Source organism: Ascaphus truei, chromosome 4 (genome assembly GCF_040206685.1).
Source record: "Ascaphus truei isolate aAscTru1 chromosome 4, aAscTru1.hap1, whole genome shotgun sequence".
Lineage (NCBI taxonomy): Eukaryota > Metazoa > Chordata > Amphibia > Anura > Ascaphidae > Ascaphus > Ascaphus truei.
This window is the reverse complement of record NC_134486.1, coordinates 24,730,312-24,747,552: the sequence shown is the minus strand read 5'-3', so window position 1 is coordinate 24,747,552 and position 17,241 is coordinate 24,730,312. Positions and strand designations below refer to the sequence as shown.

Sequence of the window (17,241 nt, the reverse complement as noted above, 5' to 3'; positions counted from 1 at the left end):
GCTCGGGGTGACCTTTATACGCCCTAAAGGCTTTAGGCCTCGTTCAGGGTGCTGGCTTCGGAGGGAGGGCGTGCTGCCGTGCGTGCTGCCGTGAGAAACAAAGTATTCAATTTGAATACTGGTTGTCAGGGTAGCTACTGCCCTGTCTCCGAAGCCAGGAGTTGAAGCTGGCTACAGTTTCAATAAACGAAAATTTCGTTTTTTGGAGCTGCAGCAGCGTCACAGGGACCTAGGCAGCCAATGAAATCATTCTTCAGAATGATTTCATGACTGCAACTTGGATACTTACCTTGCTGTGTGTAACCCCGCCCCCTCCCCAACGCTGAAAAGTCTGCTGGGGGATAAACACAGATCGCCCAGCAAACTGCTGCACTGCCTCCCTCCCGCCCTCCCTCCGAGTCCTGCAGCTGGCACCCTGAACGAGGCCTTATACTCACCTACACTTGTGAGTGAAATGTATGAGTTTTTTAACTTATTTTTTACTTATTTTGTATCAGTAAATGGTTTTACGCTGTGTTCTCTTTTGTTTCTCTTTTCCATATGTGCTGAGGATCTCTCCCTTATTATGGAGTAAGTGACGCCATCCACTGCAGAGAAGGGTGTTGACCCATTTAATATACCCCAGTTTTCTCATGCCCGGATTTACCACGTTGGATATCTTTTGCACAGACTTATTGGATAGTCTGAACATTTGGAGCTGCGTCTCACCGAGGGGATGGAAAGTATATATATTTACGTAATTTAATGAGACATTAGAGTGTAAGGTTTTTGCGCTTCATTTTCTGTTGTCCTGCACTCCTGCACTATACATACCATGTGAGTGTATAGAAAGCGTCACTATTAGTGATTTCGACATAAAACAGACACACGCAAAAAAATAGCACGTTACTGCGCAAATGTATCAAACTGATTTGAATGTGCGTGGAAAATAAAATAACGCCACGGTGAAGTCAGAGGCGGAGTTTGGCTTTTGGCTGTGGCGCACAAATCTGACACACGTCAAACAGTATGTGCGTCAATCTGGTCTACCATTTTTTTCAGCAACAAATTCAAATAGACGCAAACATTTCTTATCCATCCATATTTAAGAAGATACAATAATCGCTTTGTTAACGCTTCAGCGGCCAACAGTTTATATAATTGATGGACTGTGCATTTAATTAAGATAATAGGATAAGAGAAAGGGGTAAATAATCAGTATGTCTTTATAATTTGATGTACCATTTAATTGGGTTTCAATAACACTTGCAACATGGCGCACCCCGTACAAATACAGAAGGTGTGTATCGATTGATAGAACAATGACATACAGTACTGTAAGTCGCTAATGATTTAACATAAGACCATAATTATTGCAAATTAATTTTTAACGCAATACACTCTTATTTTGTTTTGAAAAGACAAGTCTCTATACGTAGTCCCCATCCTGGGCTATGTATTAAAAGTCGTTTTAGCAAAACAATATGTGTTTGGAGACATTGAAGCATTTTTATGGTTGTACTGTGGCATCAAATGTAAGAAACAATTACTTCCAACTTTAGAGCACTGTTAGAAGCAAGATAGTTACACCACCTAAAACTCTAAACCATAACTCCTCACTTCCACACGCCCCAACTCCCAAGCTGACACACATGCTGCAGGGCAAAAACTGGAGCAAAGTGCTTTATACATTGACTCCTAGAAGTAGAAGAAGAAAATGATGCTATTTGTATTTATACCTTTACACAGCCCTACGGATGTACCTGGTACGTCACAGGCCCTGGCTGGGTATGTCATGGTAAAACTGTTCATTTTCTAGGGGATCATGTGAAACGTCTGTTGCTGGACCAGAGATTCCTCCAATGGCTCTTTTTCTTTTCCCATCCCTGGAGCATTGTACTATAGATTTACCACACCAATGGCAATAGAGAATGGTGGACCACACATGTCCAAAATACAGAAGGTAGAAATCCGGTAACTTCCTACTTCAGGGCGACTGATGATGTAACGAATCAGCTAAGATTGTTCTCCCTGTAGCTCTGCATTAAATACAGCTTTAGCATTTGCTGCTATTTTTCAATGTGAAATCCAGACGGCAAAGCTGAAATAAATTATTCTGACTTATTATCACAAAGGTAACAGATTTATTATCAAAGGCACAGACTCTGGCAATAACTTTGGCATTACTTTACCTACAAATCACAAAAGCTTATTTCGCTTCAGAATATAAAAATGTGGAAATATTATGATAACGTGTATTCGATTTGTACAGGCTAAAAAAAAAACGGAAATGGCTAAAGGTAGCATCTTCAGAAGGAGCATAAATGTTATTTATAACCATGCTTAATCTTTACCTTCCAGTTTGCACCACTTTACCGGCCATATATTCCAAAGATTTTTTCCCCTGCTGTTTGACAGTTGAGAAATACATTAGAATAACTCTGACTGTGATGTACTGTGGGTTTGCAGAGACTGATAGTGACTTGGAAAAGGGTCAGCCAGTCATAGTACTGCAGGCCCAGTCCCTTTAAATGAGCGTGCCAGCTCTTACTCCCCCTTTGCTGCTGCATCTTCCTCCCTTCCCTCCTCCTTCAATAATCTCTCATACTAGGACGGGACCCTCTTTTCAGGCCTTACCCGTATATATACCCCAGGCCCACCAGTCTATTCCCATCCTGAGTTGTGTAGTTCCTCCTGAGTTGCATCTTTACTCCTAAATTGCACTATAGTGTCACGAGTCCCTCTATTACTCCACCTACCGTGAGTCGCACACATCAATATTTCTATAGGCTGAACAAGATATTGCAGCTCAGTTTCACTAAGCGGCAATCATTTCCGTGAAAATAATAATACAGGGGATTTGTGTCGATTAGAGTGTTACTCCAAAAATGATGGAAATTGCACCATTTTTACTGTGTCACTCGTGTGTCAATATTTCAAGTTGCTTTGCATCAGTGTTAGGGATTTGAGGAGTTGTTTTAGAGCAGTTTGGGAGGAGTTGGAACAATAGTATAATGAGATACAGATGTAGCAAGACTCACTAACCCCAGCATCGCGGCAGAAACAGCAAAGGGCTGCAGCGCTGGGGACAGCGTCCGCTGTTATTGCGCTGCGAGGGGTCCGTGCTTCCGGATTGGATCCACAACAGCGTTAATCCATCCGGGCCGCGGTCGTCACGGCTGTGGACAAGCATCGTAATCATGCTACATCTGTAATCATGCTGCATCTGTAATCATGCTGCATCTGTAATCATTCTACATCTGTAATCCTGCTACATCTGTAATCAAACTTTTGGTCAATATAACTGAGCATTGTTGGGTCAGTTCAATCTGCCGGGTCTAAGGCGGAGTACTACACACATTTTTTTTTAATGAATTTCTACTATTTTTGCCAAAAAAAATGATAGTGGAAAAGTAGTGAAATTGTGCATTTTTAAACAATTGTTGCTAAGATTTGAGGGAATTGTGATAGACAAATTTGCATCTTTTTAGTGAGTACAGTATGATTAGATACCTCAAAGCGTTTCTTACGGTCTAGCATCATGGGATGTGGAAAGCAAGCTGTAACGTAAATCCAGCAGGAGAATAAATCCAGTAGAAGGCGTGTTCACTTTTACTCTCACAATGCTTTGTAAGTTATCGTATAGTTGCGATTCCTCTTTTTGATAACTTTTCTCGCGTACGTGAATGGTGGGACCTTGCCACAGGACTGCACTTATCTTAAGAGCATTAGATCCCCATCTTGGTGGAGTTGGATTGCAAGACTGCAGCCAAATCATTTATTGGAGTTGAACTGTAACAGTTGGTATAATATTGGTCACGACCCTTCAGGGCTATTTGGTTTGAGAAGTGCTACCCATTATCAATAATACATCTGCTGGCCCAGAGTTCCAGCAGCTTTGATGTCATTCAAAGGGAGGGAAGTGGGGTTCTGTAGGGCCTGCACAGGTCAGGTTAATTACCACTGACACATCATCCATAAATCAAGGAATATTGTGCCTCTAACAGAGGTCACATTGCTTATTAAAAGTTAAACAAGAAACACAGCAAAACTTAAAAAGTGGCACAGTTGTTTCAGAATTAACGATTGTTTTTTTTATTATTATTATTTTAATAATAACTTATATTAGTGTTAATATGTTACCACGTCAATAATTGGATTATGGTGGATAATGTTTTAATAAATTTGGCGGAAATGCTATTAATAAGTAGCAGTAGTGTGACGGATATCGGGAGTCCTTTATAAACCTACAGTATTTGAACATCGTTGTTATATTTATTGTGTAACAAGAGAGAGAGAGAGAGCGATCCCTTTAAAATATCCACAAGTCCTATTTAATTGAATGTAGATCCGTATCCTTGCAGTGTGGTTACACAAGCTAGGAATGGAAGCGGATTCCGTAGCAGATCGTGTTGTGTAAGGGTTGTATTCATTTATTTATAGGATAGCGCATGTCAGCAGAACAGCAACAATAAACAATTGTATTAATTAAATCGTGTTCTCTCTCTGGGCAACAGCTTGCTTTATTTCCTGTTTTAGTTTTGTTTGAAAAGGGCTCTGTGTATATTTTATCTCCAGCAGAAAGACAGAGTATATCCAATTCTGAATGGAATTTGGAATTATCTGATGAAGAATATGTTATTTACACAGCATGCTTGAAATTTCCAATAGCTACAGTACCATGAGATTAAATAAACAGTGTTGGGACCCTACTGTTTAATTAGACTTTACACCAAAAAGAAAAGCGTGCTGCTTAATAGCTTATATGAAAAATTAAACACCAACAGGGAACACAATACAATTCTGAACATTAACACAGACAAGTGATTAGTTACAAATTCTTTGTGGTATCTAAATTAGTCCTGTGAAATGCTTTCAAGGAAATACAGTAAGATGAACAAAAACTCACACATAATCCCTTAATAATATATCAAGCCCATGAGAATCAGCTTCAGTTCAGCTCACAAAAGTCTTTAGCAAACAGAGCAAGCTAACCAGACATGTCAAATCTGCCCCATTATCTGGGAGTCTTCCTGATTTGGAGCCTCGCTGGTCTTTTGTATCAGAGGCTCCTTGGCCTTCAATGGAGTCTCATTGGTACGCATCAGTACTTTTCTATTGAAAAGCCATTCTCTTGTCTGTAGTCCCCCACCCCCCAAATATCACAGATGTTGGTCCAACTGTCAGAAGTGGCCAACCCCAGCTGTCAAGGGCCACCAACAGGTCAGATTTTTTTTAAATATCCCTGCTTCAGCACAGGGGGCTCAATTGGTGGTCCTTGAGGACTGGAGTTGGCCACCCCGTTTCAATGAGGTTGAAATATCGGTATGACTATATTCCTGTTCATTAAATTGCTAGTGCTGTAAATCTGCCCTTTCCTCATCTTGATTCGGAATCTCTAAGCCAGAAATGATGATTTATTCAGACTTCCCGATCTAAACAGTCACGCATTCTGATTTTTTACATCCTAATATACAGATTTGCATTCTTTGGAGGCTTTTAAAGATTCAATTCCCAGTATTTCCTTTACCATTTAGTAAACCGTGGGTCCCTCTAAGCAGATCACTCAATATCCTCCTTAGGGTTACCAGATGTTCGGGTGTAGCCGGGACAGTCCCGGTTTATCGCCGGGTCTCGACTTTTCTGTCCACTGTCCCGATTGTTCTCTGCACTGGCTGCGCATACGCAAACGGCACTTGCCGGCCACTCGTGCGCATGCGCGACTTGCAAGCTCCAATCGCACATGCGCATAAGTGGACAGCAAACACCGAACGTGTATGTGTGGCCGGAAAGCGTTCATCATGCCTGGGCAGCCAGTGCTCACATTGCGCGCATGCACAATCGGTGCTCACAGTGCGCGCATGCACAGTCGGTGCTCATAGTGCGCGCATGCACAGACGGCACTCACAGTGCGCGTATGCACAGACGGTGCTCACAGTGCGCGCATGTACAGTTGGCGCTCACTGTGCGCGCATGCACAGTCGACGCATGCACTGTCGGCGCTCACAGTGCGCGCATGCACAGTTGGTGTTCACAAATGCACATGTACGACATTTGTCCCGGTTTTTGCTGGGACACATATGGTCACTATACTCCTCGCTCATTCCCTCCCCTTCCCCTGCCCCCCCCCCCACACACACACACACACACACACAATCCCCCCCCCACAAAATACATAAAAAGGCCCCCACCCCCCAAATAAATACAAATCCCCCCACCACCTAAATACATAACAAGCCCCCCACCTCCCAAATACATAGGAAAAAATCCTCCCACCCTCAAATACATTTAAAAAAAAAAACACCATCCCCCAAATACATACAAAACAAACACTTACCTTGGGGCTCTCCCATGCTATATGGGCCTCTCTCATGCCGGTGCGTGCAGTGACGTCAGAGAGAGGTCCAGCGTGGGACAGTGCCCAGCTGCCGGTCCTCTGTGTGCCGGTCCTCTCTGATGCAGCGGTATGAGAGAGGCTCGCCATGGGACCGTGAGGGAGAGGAAAGCCCCCAGCTGGGGAGAACCAGGGCCCAGTGGCAACGAGAGGACCGGTGGAAATGTGAGGACCGGCAGCCGGGCAAAGAAGTTGGGCCCGACCTCTGGCCGGGCCCAACTTCCAGCGCTGGCTGGGCCCCCTCAAAGCCACTCGGCCGGGGCACTTATCCCGCCTCTCCCCCCCTGTCAGTAGCCATGAAGGGTTGGTTATCTTGTTCATCGGGGATGATTTCATGGTCCTCTTCTATTGCTTTAGTAAAATCCTCGATATTTATATTCTGTATAAATCATGAAAGGCAAGGACACAAAGGTTGTAGGCAGTGGTCAATGTTGCTTAAGACAGTAGTGGTACGGAGTGTGACAAAAAAAAGTCTTATTATGTTGAACAATGTATGTATATCTTTATTTATATAGCGCCATTAATGTACATAGCGCTTCACAGAAGTAATTCACGTGATAATCATATAAATAACAATTAATATAAATAACACATAATGGGAAGAAGTGCTTCAGACATAAAAAATAAAATTTAGGAAAAGGTCAGACAATCAGAGCCGAGCCAGGTAGAAAATCCGGGTCAGCGGGACATTTGAAATAGCCAAGGGATATGCACAAGTCCGCCACATCTCTCCCCAGCTATCCCAATGCCACCCGCTGGGCAGGCGCCCATAGGTCTGGCAGAGCAAGTGACATCCCAGAGGACTGCCATTGATCTCCAGACCTAGTACTCTGCCTTTACCCGCTAACCAAATGCTGTTCGCACCTCTAAGCATCCCCTGGCTGCTTTGAACTCCGATGTCCAGCAGACATACTGGTACCTATGGGTTTGCATGGGTTGCCTTTGTGGACATGAGCTCCGAAGGTTTAAACCTATTACAAATACATTTTAATACACTCTGTCTCTGGGTACAGGAAACAGAAAAGGGACAAATTTACTCTTTTTATTTCTATCTACATGATGTTCCCCCCATGCTTTCCCTTTGACTCGGGTTATACTCCCAGAGTCCCCCCAACCTTATGTATGGTTCGGTAGCCACAAACCATATACTTTTGGTGGGTCACCTTGGCACTAGCTGGAGTACCCCCCTTAACCTATGGATTCCCTCAGCTCAAGAGATACACATTTATCCCTGCGCCTCATTCTCCATTCCAAGTTGTGCTGAAGCAGGGCACCCTAGTGGTGAGTCGCGCTTACGTTTTCAAGGAGGTATTGCCGGGACAATGTGCCTACATGTATCCGATAATCAGACAGGATTCCCAGGTACATTTATTGGGGGACCGGTAACTCTGGACCCCAACCTCCTAGGCACATTCTGTCAACGGTTCCTCCACAAAACCCCCCTTGAACCTCATACCCTAGAAATCCCTGCTTGATTGCATGCCAGAAAGGGAAAAACACAAAAAATGGTTTTATTACGTTCAGTACAATGCAATAGCACATTGTTACTGGGCCCAAGAGCTAACTGTCTTTGACCCTTATACACGGAGCAGGGGTAACCAAACGGGCTTGACCTTTATTATATAGCCTGGTTACCCCCTCTCATCACAATGGCGCTTTGCAATTAAGGATAATTACCAGAGCCCTTTATCAAAAGGCTCAATGAATTCAATAAATATTCGATAAAGTTGTAAACAGAGCGGTAGAGAGCCTTTATAAACCAATTCCATTTATCTTTAGAAAAGTGTAACTTGAAGTTTGTAAATGAAGCAGTGGACCCCATGGTCTGTAAATAACAAGGTAGTTGTACTCCCTTTAACCATCACACTTCGACCACTGTTAGTAGACTAATGTTATCATGATCCACTGGTATTACACTGGAGTTGAGCCTCCTTTATTACCGACATTCATCCTGTTTAATGATAGGCCATTTTCATATTCATAATGAAACTCGAGTCAGTACTTCGTGGTTATTTGTAGAAAGTGTCCCCTAACATCCTAAGCTTGAAATGTTAATTGCACCATAGATAATATTTATCACTCAGATAAATGTCTCAGCATATTGTACAGTGACATATCAGGTAATGACGCCTCATAAATACAGGCTAAAGAGAATTATACGCTGGGGTCACAGCCAACATGGTCATTTTCTGGATATATTTCACAGCGTTGAGCATTGGCTCTATTTTTAGGAATAAAATACTGCCCCTGTGCTTATTTTGCCAAGTTTTGCCATTGCTATGTAGTAATAAAAAGGAATTGTAAGCCCTTTGGGGCAGTGACTAACTTCTCCCAGTGTTTATTTCTATATTTTATGTCCTTATACATAAAACTTTTCTGTGTTCGGCCTTGTATTATATATCTCTGTAAAGTGCTGCGGTTGCCATGCCATTAAATATCTACATATCTATATACATATTTGTATATATATCATGATAATATCATGAGATATTAGGTATTTTAATCCATCTGGTGCTTCAGGGGTTAATGGGCTACCATTTGGGGTTTAAAGATACCATGTATTGGATTGGATTTTAAAAGGAACTCAATTGAAGTTGGATTTGAAAAGTACAAAGAGAGGGTTTATGGCATCTTAACACCATAGCCAGGTCTAGTGTTAAACTGATATGGTCTAGAGATAAGGACATATGTTCTGGCAGAGACAGGGCCTCTGACATAAACAAAAGTTTTTTCAAAGCATTCTTTGGAAGAGGTTTATGGATTGCCAAGCGGGAGGACTATCCTATGCCATCCCAAAGATTGAAACATGGAACCAGGGACTGGACAGCGGTGCTTACGTATATCATTTTTATATCTGCCTTTGTGGCAGGGAGTCGAGTGTGATGGGTCCAGATATGGGAGGTCTAGCAGGTACTAGGGGACAGATATTCATTTGTCACTCAGGTTTAGGGGTAAGACGGTCATGCATAGTCCCGTTGAGGCCACCATGAGCGCCTGAATGTATTGATGTGACTCACGTGTGTGTAAGTATTAGTTAAGGAAAGTTAACAGTGCATACCTACTGAGGAAAAGTTTTAAAACGCCGGTTTGTAAAGGTTTTTTCTTACTCTGACTTTTATGACAATCTCACAGCTGATTTTCGACAGGGGGGTGGGTTTATGTTGTTTCTATGGGAAAGAATACTACATAAGATAGCAAGGTTTTATGAAAAATCAAATTTCAACAGAGGAGTGTTATGGACCAAACATGTGATATCTCATCTGACCTCTCTGGGGGAAAACATATGACATATGGTGATGTACCTGTATAGGGTTTTCTTTTATGTTATCTTTTTTTATTTTGAGAAACTGTTCTGTATCGATTGTAATTGTATGTTCTTGTAATCCTTTTTTTATTTAATCTAAGCACTGTATTTTTATATACAGCAGAGACTGTGACTATTCTAACACAAACCAGTGGCAATCGCCAAAAAGACCAACGTACACCCTGGATACATGCCTTAAACTTGCCTTAAACAAGCCCCAGCATTTCTGCATTGATTAATGGCCCATCAGATTAACAGCGGGGATCCCTGGCAGTCCCATTCAAACTGAATGGGACTGCCAGGGACCCCTGCTGTGTTAATCCTATGGGTCATTAGTCAATGCAGAAATGCCTTAAACTTGCCTTAAACTAGCCAGGTTACACCCAGCATATACCCAGAATGTAACCGGGCTAGTTTAAGGCAAGCTTTAGAATAGTCGTGGTCTCGTCTGTATATTAAAACATTTAGTAAGTAATGCTTTGGGCTCTGAATGAACTGTTGCATGCTATGGAGAGAGTATTTACATTTTTGGACACATTTTGCTGCAACAGATTTTTGTTTGTTAAAGTGCATAGTTTTTTGTAAAATAAACAGGCACCTGGGGAACTCACAAATATTAATTTGACATCTCTTTGGTTTGCAGAAATATCCCAGGTAGAGGCAGTGTATAGATATGACTACAATTGAGTAAGGGGTTAATATTAACTCATTGGAGGTAGCTTTGTGGAGGAGAAAGGTGAGTTGGCTAGAGTAGCCGTGTGTATTACCCCAGGTTGCATTTCACGTGTCCACTTGTGTGCTGTTCGTGACAGGTGGAATATGGGGATGGATTTAGGGGATATATATATATATATATATATATATATATATATATATATATATATATATACACACACACATACACACACACACACACAATGTAAAAGTTACTTGAGTCATTGCTATACAGTATGTCTACTAGGAGTTCCATAGTAAAACTATTCTTTGCCCTTGCTTTAAAGAAGAAGTCTGCACTGATCGCTGTTTTTTTAAATTCTTTTTAGAGGTCTCTTCGATACCTTTCCAACGCTGCTTCTATTTTTTTTAGATCTCGTGCTCTGTTCAGGAGATGCTGTATAAGTATTTGAAATATGAAGTGTCCATGAGATAAAAAGGGAGTTATTGCGTAGCATAAAGGTTACCATGGTAACCACAGATGCTAGCGATTAAGAACATCGTGATTTTAACACTAACACAGTAAAATACAAACATTATGAGAGTTAAACTCTTATAGGGTTCTGGAGAGGATTAATAATTCAAAATGGTTATTTCACTTTCTACACTAATGTAATCAATTATACAGTATATACTTTAGAAAGCTGTGAGTTGTAAAAAAATAGAAGCTCTACCACAGCAGTCATTTGTATGCACATACAGTAGGATAAGTGGCATGGGGTTACAGCAGTTCTTATAAGGTTGCAAACTACTGCAATGCAATTAAATATGACAAACTGGGCAAAACAAAATTGAGAATCAGATACATGCATAATACATGTTGTTTTGTTGAAGACATTTTCTTGGGTGTTATTAAAGTTGAGAGTCTGCTATAATATCTGTGCAGACTGGGTAAATTGATCATTTAATGTGTATTACAACAGAGCATTGGGTGGCATTCTGAAGTGCTTATGTCAAATAAAATCCACCATAAACCCACATATAACACAAGAGTTATTGGGTTGACACTAAAGATGATCTCCCTTTCCTCTAGGAGGTGGAGATAAAGGTGCATGTGACAGTAGGGGGTAGCCAGGTTATACAATAAAGGTTATGTCCATCTGTTTACCCCTGGAATCTGTGGGTCCCTGGCAGCTACATAGTACCATAAGCCAGGGGCCATGTAATGTAACATGCAAAAGTTAAAGAGTCCCCTGCTTTTCCACTTTTCATGTTCCCTTTGCCCCAGATTCATGAAACTTTCTGAGTGTAAGTTTTAGGTGGGATATTTGGGTAGAAAGTCATGGTTTTGGTTGCAGGATTTCGGGGGCCGAAGTTACCGGTAGTCCCCTAATTCTCCTCGACGTGCAGGCATGATTTGCCGGTACGGGGGTTGAATTACACCGGAGTTGCCCAGAGTCCCCCAGACTCCTGGTTTTCGAGACCAGATATCCTAGTCCTATTTCCTTCACAGATATGGGTCTCCCCAAGGCATATCTTGTATTAAACCATATTTTATTATGTTTGGTGCATTTATATAAATATCTATTCAGTCAGCCCGGGCATCCATATAGGTGCCGGGAAATCTGAATAGACATCGGAGTTCAAAGAGGAGACGGGATGTTGAGAGGTGTCGGGGTGCTAAGTGGCCGGGGCAGGATGGAGTACTGTGTCCAGAGAACAGACATTCCCTGCGGGGAGGACACTCTGGTCTGCCAGACATAGTGGAGCCTGCCCAGTAGGTGGCAATGGGTTGACTGGGAAGCCGCAGAATGTTGGCGCGTTTCCCATTGGTCAATCTGTATGTTCCGCCCAGGGGGCATCTCGAGCCGGCTTGGAACGCCCCCTCCTCTAATGGCAGCTAGAGAACGAGCCCCTATTCCTATTGGCTAGTGGCAGGGAATTCCCACGCTCTGATTGGTCGCTCCTCCTTCCTTCATGCTGAACATAGAACAGTGGAGGGTATGTAAGGAGGGTAGCCGACTCAGAGAACCAGACGATCTTGTGGCTTGAGTTAATTAAGCGCGGGCGGGCCTTTCAAAGTTTCTCTGTTTCGAATAGCAGAGCAGCCGGCTTCATTTTTGGAGCTAAGAAAACCTGCCCTGCAGAGACCAAGTCAGACGGGAGGTCCAAGTTCTCATTTTAGAATGTAGCGGTCGTGTTTAGGATCTTTAGCCGAAAAGAGGACTAGGAAGCCTGGGTGTATGTCCCGGGGAGGGTAAGCCTTCAGATGCAGGCGCCCTGCACCTATTTGAGCATAGATTTAACCCCCAGTAAGTGTGTATTTCATCTGTATTTTGTGTATTCATTGTGTGTACGCAGGTTTACCTGAATAAACTTCATTTTGTTCTACTACCTTGTTTTGCCTAGTGGATGTTCCTGGTATAAATTTGTAAAAAGTCTTGGTTTCCCGTGACAGTGCATTTCCACAGAATCGGCTGCCTTTTATCCAGCTCATATGCTTTGTGGTTAAATCCCTTTATAGTTTTATTTCATGGATCTTGTGGTGCATAATTCACTTGTTTAGAGTCACTGCAGAATTCTTTCCTTCACTGGCCACAAACTCTTAACACAAGATAAAATATGCTTGGGATATTCCGGGATCATCATTGCTGTGGTTTGTGGTGTTTTTGGAATTATATAAAGAAGCGTCTCATTAAATGATCTACTGTACGCCTTTACTAAAGACTCCTGATGCACTTAACTTCCCTGACCGCACCTTTAAAATTGCACTTCTACACCTCCTGTGCCTGTAAGTTGCCCAATATACCATTAAGTGGCTTATTTTATATATCCGCAGAAGCGGGGCCACACCAGCAGTTCCTATGTCTTTGTGTTGGTGTAGGTTAGGCCTGCACAACTCCAGTCCTCAAGGGCCGCAAACAGGCCAGGTTTTCAGGATATCCCTATTTCGGCACAGCTGGCTCAATTAGTGGCTCAGTCATACTGAGCCACTAATTGAGCCAGCTTTGCTGAAGTGGGGATATCCTGAATACCTGGCCTGTTTGCGGCCCTCGAGGACTGGAGTTGTGCAGGCCTGGTAGGTGATGCTCTATGGTTCGATTACCTTATTCCTCAGGATGCTGGACTTGTGCAGGGTTGTTATGGTGAGTAATAATAGAGAGGGTGCCAGGAACTTTTCTGCTTCATTTCTTTGAACAGGGCAAAGCAATCCTTAGATATCAACAGGACTGGTTTTCAGGCAGATACAGGGTAGCTTCTTGTTACTTCATAGACATACATCCTCCACCATAAGCAATCTGAGCAGGGTCCATCTCTTTTTCAAGCCTTCAACCTTACTATTGGAAACAGAACTAGTATCTTCCCTAAGTAATTCCTCAGCAATATGTCCAGGTTCCCCTTGATGAGAACCTGTAACAAGGACTACAGACTCTGCTGTGGCAGGGACCGGTTCCAAAGAATATATATATATAGGCCTCTTACTCTGGGATACTTCCCTGCCTATAAAACAAAAGAGATGGGACTTACCCTAAACTACAGAACTATTAGCCCATGAGATCCCCCTCACGCGGGTCCACTACGATCTGAGGGTGGAACGTTCCATCCCTAAATTATACGTTCTGAATGGGCTAACATAATGTTATGTTAAGGTAACAGCAAATATGAAGCGCAAACTTAGCTCAAGGTACATGTGAAAATAAAAACAGACGAGAAAAGTGTAGTGCAATAATGCTAGAAAAATATATATAAGTGCTGGTGAAGACTGTAGGTGAAGACTGTAGATGTTCAACTCACATGATGTGAGATGAAAACAAGCGTATTTATCACAAAGTGATATCTCCAAGTGGATTTAGGAGGTATGGTGCTCCCAGACAAAAAAAAAGCAATTTGGCCACTCTGGGTCCATGGGTATGTCGACGGAGACCCCACTCCTGGGCACTGGTCTCCCGCAGCTCCCATCTGCACGTGCAGCTGGCTGATGATGTCACCGATGGAGGTGGGGCTGGTCGCGTTCCTGTAGCAGTGTACAGAGAGAAGATGTCACAGCAGTCCATGTATACCTTGCGTTTTAACCCTACGCATTTCACTTAAAGGTGAGCTTCCTTACCTTCGATGACGAAGCTTATTTAATCTATATTAATAGATTAATAGAGGAGGTAGATCCTCAGAAGGTCGCAAATTTTTTAAAGTTATGTTATTTCATTTTAACGTGTCCATATCGTAACGCATATCCCCAAAGCAGCTTAACGCTTTGTTGTTCCGCTACTTTCCTTAAAAATAAGGGAACCTTAAATTATTGGACCTTAGGCTTCTTCATATGCAAATCAAATGGTAATGAGCAATTTTACCTACCAGCAGAGATCCTCAGACCTCCGTTACTGTTAACGTTATGCTAATAACACTGCGATATTTAGCGCCTGCTGAATGCCGCCCTTACTCACTTATAAACCCTGAGGAGCTTTGCGTTATTTCTACAAAGAGCCTAAAATCAAATGTAATGAGTATAGGACTTAACCCTTTCATCCCAAAAAGTGACATGTGTTATACAAATATCATATACAGTACTCGCATACTGCACAGGGGGGAGGGATAGGCTTCAGTCAGATACATTCCAGGATGCACTCTTTTTAAGTTAAAACCTTTCTTGCTTTATCCATTGTAACACCGCCGGAAGAAGAGATCAGTGTATCTCGAAAGCTCGCACAAATAAAAGCATTTCGTTAGCCACAGAACGGTATTGTCTATTCGTTTTTTATTTTATATATATATATATATATATATATATATATATATATATATATATATATAAAACATTTTCACAAAGGTTAAAACTAATATAACATATCAATGAACACCAGGCATAACACATTTCTAATTTAAAAGAACTACTGTAAATATAAAAAGTAAGATCTCTGCGCTTTACTTCAGTCCTTACTGCTATCATTTCAAAATGTAACCTTCAAATGTTGTGGTCTGGAAATAAAATGAATGATGATAGACATATGTCAGCCCTGATGCCAAAGGATCTACATTAATCCAAGATGTAGTACGGGTTGTAAAATGGCACACCAACCCAAAGTCAGACAATGGTACACAGCTGTACAACATGTTCAGAATACTTCACACTATGAAATGAGTTTGACTTCACTGATCGATGTCAAGATAAATAAGTTAAGGAGAATACTTTTTCCATGAGCTGGAGTGCAGAGGCTATAAAAGCTAATGTTAGAGTAGCCAGTGCAGTATGATTTCATGCTGAGCAATAACTGAGAATATGGCATATTTTATGTGTTTGGCTGCACAACACTATTTATTGTTACTGTAGCATAATGTGCTATGCCATGGATGCTCAACTCCAGTTCTTTAGCCTCCCCAACAAGTCAGGGTTTGAGGGTCTCCCAGCTTCCAGGACGAAAAGATGTTTGATAGTAACAGTTTAAGTAGTTTTCTGTCTGACAAATTATTGTGTGATCTACACAATGTTTCAACCTCTCTCTTTTGCTGTATAACTCTTTACGTTTCTAACATTCATTTTAATCTCCAGTATCTTTAATGTTCCTTTAATGAGTTCAGCACAAACAGTGCACATCAAAACCAAGATACTGTAAGAGATGAGACAATTTAGATGCCTTATTGTAAATTGTACAGCTAGACAATGCTTTATCCCTAACAAATGCATTTGATCAGTCCTTCATACGCTCTACGCATAGCTGCCTTCATCTTATTATTAGCAAAGGCTAGAAAGTTATATTAGTAAAATAATCTGTGCCATAATAAATATGTATAAGATAACCTTGGATACAAGAAGGGCATATCCAACCTTCTGCATGTAACCCCCTTGGAAGTGCAGGCAGCTGATACACATACAGTGCCCTTTGGCTGCAGGAGGAAACTACAACTCCCAGCTTGCTGTGCTGCAGCAGGAAGCCACTTCCGGGGGAAGGAGGTGGTGACTTGCGATGGACAGGACCTCAGTCAATGAGATTGGACTATGGGGGGGGGCGGGGCTAAGTAAGGCGCTCAGAGTCCCTGGCAGAAGCTGCAAGGATATAGCGACTACAGCATGGCTGCTAGCGAAGAGCTGCAACAGCAGCCAATCTGAGTCCCTACGCAGCATTTTTGTGAAGTATTATGATGTATGCTGTGTAGCGGTCATGTAAAATGCCTACAGTCATCTCTCCTGTTGGCAGTAAGGCCTGGTAAGTTGTGGGCATGCCAGCAGTAATTATGGAGGTTTGCCCTCACACCCTGGTGAGGTGCCCTGTGTAAGGATGGGAGTGGTCACAGACTCTGACTCCCTGGTTGGTGATGTCAGAGTTGTGTCAGCCCCAGAGGTTACATAAGGCACAGCACTGTGTCTAAAAGTTAGTTGCTGCTAGTTCTGGTTCAAGTGCAAGTCTAGCAATCAGGTTATGTTTTAGTAGCTGTAAGGAGACTGTGTCCAGGGACCTGGCACAGGGTGAAGATATCCCGGCTGGGATAGGGAATCCCTATTAAAGGAGAATTACACCTTTCAAAGGGGAGCACTGACTGAGAATGAGTGGCTAGAGATTCTGTACTGCGTGGGGCAGCTAGCCCACCTCAAACAATAAAGATGCTCTTATTCGAACACCCTCTCGTGTACATGTGTGGAGTGAATGTACAGAGGGGAGCACCACAGAGGAGTTCCTCGCCAGGACCATCCCCAAGTGACCGAAGGGACCCTGATGAGGTGGAGGCGCTGCACTGGAACTAGGTGAGACTCAAGCCACTACCTCAGCTGCCTGTCTGGACGGGTTCTCCCCACACACCATCATGCGGGAGACTCAGGAGTCCTGTTGCCAAGAGGTGCACCACCAGACACTACTACACTGTAATGGGGACCGGTTAGACCACAGGGGCCAATGTGAGATTGGGTGGGTCAGGCCAG

At 42.6% G+C, this 17,241-nt stretch overlaps 1 protein-coding gene and 1 long non-coding RNA gene across 2 annotated transcripts in view; one reads left to right on the top strand and one right to left on the bottom strand.

The window, feature by feature from the left end:
• The window catches only part of ALK (ALK receptor tyrosine kinase), a 797,030-nt gene that overhangs the window by 426,883 nt on the left and 352,906 nt on the right, over positions 1–17,241 (top strand). The window lies entirely within an intron of this gene.
• Positions 14,049–16,211, bottom strand: LOC142492619 (uncharacterized). Its single transcript, XR_012800862.1, has 2 exons — positions 16,126–16,211; positions 14,049–14,346 (listed from the first exon to the last, which is right to left on the bottom strand). It is a non-coding gene; the product is annotated as an uncharacterized LOC142492619 (long non-coding RNA).